Here is a 6,584-nt window from a genome sequence, read left to right on the forward strand (position 1 = left end):
GACATGGATTCGAACCCGCGTTTGGGTTAATCCGGCCCGTCAAAATGCTAAGTATAGCAAATCTACCTCCCCTTCCTTATTTTTCCAAAAAAAAAAAAAGGTTGAAAAAAAAATATATTTACCTACGTTAGGGCCCTCATTTTTTTCTCTGATGGGTTGGTACATTGTCCTTTAACATTTGTGCATTTATAAAATGAGACTCTGAATATCGAATCTACCAGGTAAAGTGACTTTAACCTTTTGTGGAAGATGATAATAAGCCAACATATTTGTTTTATAAAGAAAGTGTGGCTGTCAAAAACAACTTATATAAAACAAATATGACGGCATTCTTGGTTTGAGCCGCGAATAAAAGATTGTTAAACTACGTCTAGAGATTGGAGGCTCGATGGGAATGGTTAACAAAAAGAGACAAGAAAATGAGTTGGTACTAAAGGTGCTACAAAGTTGCTCATATTTTTAAGTAGAGAGATGAAGCAATGTTCTGACGCCTGAAAAAAAAAAGATAAACTTTAAACATGCTATTGATTAATGTAAGTACTAGATCCACGAGTTTCTAATCAAATAGTTTTAGGTCAATTTCATTTCGTTTTTTACCGTTTCGTTCATGTGGCCCGCGACACGAGTGTCGGATATTCAAATGGCCGCAGGTTGAATTAGGTTGGGCATCACTGCTCTAGCCTCTTCTAGTTCATGGAACTACCACTGTACCACAGTAAGTCTTCATGAAAATAAAAGGTTTTATAGTTATCTATCTTTGTTTCAAACGTTAAAGAGAAGTATAAAGAGGACTAATTCAACTTGTGCGATACCAAACAAAATAATTAATTACCAATAGTTAATTAACTAATTAATTAAAAAAATTAATGCTTTTTTTTTTGTCAGGGAAAACAAGTAACTGTGCAAAATTTCAGATTGATTTGAGATTCTGTGTGGGAGAAATCACGTGGAGCCTACACACTTTTTACCAGACAAACAGAGTGAATTGATATAAGGTTTGTAAAACAAAGTTGATGAAATAATACCAAACATAAATATGCGCATCTTTCTAAAGAATTGAAAGAGTATTTTGAATGACTTAAAGTTCAGTTGATATATCACTGTATCATGACCTTATGTTTATTAGATATCTATAGATTTATTGTTACGACTCTCTACTAGGCTCTCTGCTAGCACTGCACAACACAACCAAGAACTTGATACCACAGGCTCCAAACAATTTAATTCATTAATGAGTCGATGCATTCACAGCCAGTAACGTGATTCATTAATGAGTCGATACATTCACAGCCAGTAACGTGATTCATTAATGAGTCGATACATTCACAGCCAGTAACGTGATTCATTAATGAGTCGATACATTCACAGCCAGTAACGTAATTTATTAATGAGTGGATACATTCACAGCCAGTAAAGTAATTCATTAATGAGTGGATACATTCACAGCCAGTAACGTGATTCATTAATGAGTCGATACATTCACAGCCAGTAACGTGATTCATTAATGAGTCGATACATTCACAGCCAGTAACGTGATTCATTAATGAGTCGATACATTCACAGCCAGTAACGTGATTCATTAATGAGTCGATACATTCACAGCCAGTAACGTGATTCATTAATGAGTCAATACATTCACAGCCAGTAACGTAATTAATTAATGAGTGGATACATTCACAGCCAGTAACGTAATTCATTAATGAGTGGATACATTCACAGCCAGTAACGTAATTCATTAATGAGTCGATACATTCACAGCCAGTAACGTGATTCATTAATGAGTCGATACATTCACAGCCAGTAACGTGATTCATTAATGAGTGGATACATTCACAGCTAGTAACGCGATTCATTAATGAGTGGATACATTCACAGCTAGTAACGTGATTCATTAATGAGTCGATACATTCACAGCTAGTAACGTAATTCATTAATGAGTGGATACATTCACAGCCAGTAACGTGATTCATTAATGAGTCGATACATTCACAGCCAGTAACGTGATTCATTAATGAGTGGATACATTCACAGCTAGTAACGTAATTCATTAATGAGTGGATACATTCACAGCCAGTAATGTAATTCTGTATCAGGCCTGATAAATTCACTGTGCTAATATGTTTTTATTGTGTCATAGTTTGTTGTGATTTGTGTGTGTGAGAAAGTACTTAAAAAGGATGTGACGTAATAAAATGATAGTCTTCAATGTCTACTTATAGCAACACGAAGTCTCTGTTATTATTAATGTCTACCGTATTTTATTTATTTCTCTTTCACAACAGAACATTCACAGACAATATTGTACAACACTGAAGAGTCGCCCATCCTCACTCGTCACGGTTGACCGCTTCTAATTACGCTGGCCTGTGTCATCGGAGTTGACTGTGTTAGTGTGTATACATACGGCTTCTTGCACCCGTATCTCCTCCTTGTACAAAAGTACGACATTAAACATTTTTGTTGTTGTTGTAATAGGACTAAGTAAGTCCGCAGTGTAACTCTGAACAGTTTCTACTTACACACTAGTGTAGGTACAAACGTATTTCGATCTCATTTTACTTAGTTATTTCCCTTGTACCATTCATCAACCCGAACATATCTCTCTGTGTTTTCACACTCATATTTTCAAACTAGAATATATAACTCTAGATGCAAGCCAAAAAAATTAAAAACGTTTTTTTTTTACTTAGGAATCATAACAAACCAGTTCTGACAGGATAGTTCGTGCTACAATTCATGTAGGCCCAAACACACACCAGAATGTAAAACCGTATAAGATAAGATAATTGTATTAGTCCAAACTAATGGAAATTCAGTTTGACTACAAGTGCCCACATACATTTGGACACATAACGTCTCAATAAGAGTCTGTAGCGTTCACGTTTTCTAGGTACATTCAATCAAGAAAATTTTCCAACTAAAATGCCCATGGTTTCACCAGAGTGCAATGGAGTACATGTCGTCTGCCTTAGTGGGCAATACTGCTTCTACATTCCGCACTAGCACCCATTTGTAAAGATCTAGATGTAAGATTGAAAGTTATTCCCATAAACCCATTTATAGTATATATATATATATATATATATATATATATATATATATATATATATATATATATATATATATATATATATATATATAATATATATATATATATTATAGGCCTGTGGTTATTCTTTTTAGTCCGATTTAGGAAGCCAACAGCGTATGGAGTAATCTACCCTTGATCACATGTCTTGCTCAGATTCTTGACCATAAACATTTTTTCCATAAACATATGTCAAGTTTATTCATTATTTTACTTTGTAACAAAGCGAATGCAAAATGAGTTACTTGTTAACTAAGCAGCCCGCTCGTAACTTTAATTACCATCATGACCTAAAAAGTAAAAAGAAATATACATACTAGAAAAATATAATAAAATATTTACTTGGAGGTCTACCCATGAAGTAAAAAAATATTAACAAAATCTGTTTATTGTGAGACAAAGCTTCTTGAGCCCCGTCTCGGTTTCCTCATCTCGGAGAGGTCGGAGGCCGAGCACACGAGAGATTACTCCGTATTCCTATGCTGTACCATCAATATTCGTGAAAGAGCAGTCACCTCAGCCTAAGACCTGGTGGATGGTACTGTTTAGCGAGCCTTTCTTTCACCGTCTATAACGACAATGCGTGGAACGTGCCGTGAAAGCCCATTGTAGGAAATGTTTGCTCTCCTGTCTCTCCTAACAGACGTTTCTATGAAGATGCCACGATGAGACCGGGATAGTGCCCTCTTAAGAATACAACCATACCTCGAAATAAATTGAGTAGGCCATGAAAGGGATATAATTCATGAAAAAAAAAAACCCCAGTATAAAATTTATTTCAGGGACTGCAAATTAAATTTTTCAAAGTTTCCCTCTGTCTGTCCGTCTCTCTGTCTGGTAAAAAGTGTGTACACGTTATTTCTCCCACACCCATTTTCTGATCAAATAAAAAAAACACAGACCTATATATAATAAATATATATATAGGTCTAATTGAAAAATACATATACAAAAATCTTTGAATAGAAGAAACGAAACATTCGAAACAAAAATAATACTGCCTAGGAATGTTTCACCATGGATTCACAACAGTTCACGCAGATACCTTTGACAATTCTAGAATATCACTGGCCTATAAACTTTTATCCTGTAGATGTATTTCAATAATATCACTGGCCTATAAACTTTTATCCTGTAGATCTATATTCTAGAAAAAAAAGGGTGGGAAAAAAAAAAAGGAATTCAAGAAAAAAAGAAATAATTTAATTTCATAGAAACATATTCATACATGACAAACAATAGATGCAATTTTCTTTTTTTTATATTGAAGGACATCAATATGGAGCAGAGAAGAAAATAATTAAATCTAAATCTACAATGCCTCTACGCTCAGTAGGCTACTCATCAGCCCGGCATGGAGGCAGCGCTAATTGCAACATATATTTCTTGTGATGATTATTGCCTTTTTGTCTTTTTTAAAGGTTTCAGCCAATCTGCGTTAAAATGAAAATGCAATTTTCACCCGAATCGTTAGAAATGAGCCTGGTTTAGAGGCAATAATAAATAAATAAATGAATGAATTAAACAACACACTTTGTGCTATTTAATGACAGAATACTCCTCCCCCCCCCCCCCCAAAAAAAAAATGTTGAAAAAGAATTTTCATAATTAAATTAGTCGCAGTTATCTTCGCTTTATTTAAATTGTTACTTTTAAGACACGAGAGAGAGAGAGAGAGAGAGAGAGAGAGAGAGAGAGAGGGAGGGAGGGAGGGATGGAGGGACGGAGGCAGGGAAAGAAAGAGGGGGAGAGAGAGAGAGAGGGTGGGAGAGAGAGAGAAGAAAGAACAAACTGTTGTTAGCTAAAAATTGTAAATTATTATTTTATGATTTTTTAAATGCCTGGCTTAATACCTGTATACTGTACAGTCGCCAGATCATTTGGAACTAGGCTGTTGTGTTTCGAGAGGAAATGTGTAGGTCACAGCAGGGTCTTCTCTCTCTCTCTGTGTAACCCTAACCCTATTACTTACTATCACTGTTTTGTTTTAACGTATGTTGACATTACCTTTTCTTGTATCCTTCCTCCTATGGTATGGCATTATTGCATAGACACAATTATCTCCATATTTACAAGAACCATTACATCTTTTATTTCGAGTGACCTACCTCTTAAATTGATAATCATCCAGACAACTTTTTGGGCTTAGCGATGGATAAATTAGAAAAACTAAGGAATGAATAAAGTAATAGTACTAATAATAATAATAGGGCATAATAATAATAAGCGACGTCTGTCAGTTTAAGATTTATGTTACAGAGAGACGCCATGAGTTTATGTCTGCTTGAATAAAATCTCGAGCGACCATAAAATAATTTTGCTAATTTGTCCACTAACAGATAAAAAAAAAAAAGGGGTAGATAAGAACAAATATAAAATCATATTTATGACATTTGAGATGATTATGGAACCTGCTTTAAAAAAACTGATCGAAGTATTGCACAATGCTACTTTATTTCTATACATTTATTTATCCCATAAATATTTATTCTCCAAAAGGTTGAATTACGCCAACGCCGCATAAAGACTATTGTAATAAAAATATATGGTAGATCATTAACATCCTATTAGTTTATGCAGTAAAGGGGAAATAGCTCTTAGTACTAAAATACATGGGCGTAGCCAGGATTTTTTTTTTGAAAAAAAAGAGGGGGGGGGGTTGTTGGGGGAATTTTCCTCCCCCCACCGGCAAAAAAAATATGAGTATGTGTGTGTTAGTAAAAGTGTGTACATAATTAATCTTTATTACATTCTGGCCCTTCATTCTTTCGGAAAACGTTTATTTTATTCTAGAATAGGTTCTTCCTGGAGTTAGTGGAAAAGTTGTAGTCTGGGGGTCTGGGCGCCGCCAAGCACTATTTCCGGTTTTGAAAGCCAACAAAATGCATATTCTGAGGTATCTACAGTGCATTTTTTTCAAAAACCTAATGTGCTATTCTTACTGACTTAGATCCTCCCGCCACGTTCGGCGCGTTATGCAGCAAGCTGATTCCACAAAAATATGTCTCTGGTAATGTCTGAAGCCACTTTCCACCTGCTCTGAGCACCTCCATGAAAGTGTTGCGCCAATTTGTACTAGGATGTCCCTGTTTGCGCTTTCCTCGTCATCAGTTCATTGAATACATATGACCAGTGCTTTTTTGTAAAAAAAAAATAAGTGCCGGTACTCAGTGATGGATTGCCTAACTTTTTAAACTAGTAATAAAACTTCCACATCTTTTCTTTTTGTATTGGTGGAGAGCTAGGGTTGTGGTTGTTGGTAGTTTGTGCTTCATAGTTTCTGATATTCATGGAGAAAATATTGAGATCTGCCTTAGTACCTGCCTGAATGGACCACCTCATAGGCTATTTTTGAATTTGTGTTTGCACAGTCTTTTTAACCTTTTTGGTATCAGGTTTAGTATATTTTTTAAATATTCAAGTTTCTAAAAAATAATTAAATTTTATAAAGTAAAGCGAAAAAACAACAACAACAAACAAACAAACGTCAATTTGC

Source organism: Biomphalaria glabrata, chromosome 3, assembly GCF_947242115.1.
Source record: "Biomphalaria glabrata chromosome 3, xgBioGlab47.1, whole genome shotgun sequence".
NCBI lineage: Eukaryota > Metazoa > Mollusca > Gastropoda > Planorbidae > Biomphalaria > Biomphalaria glabrata.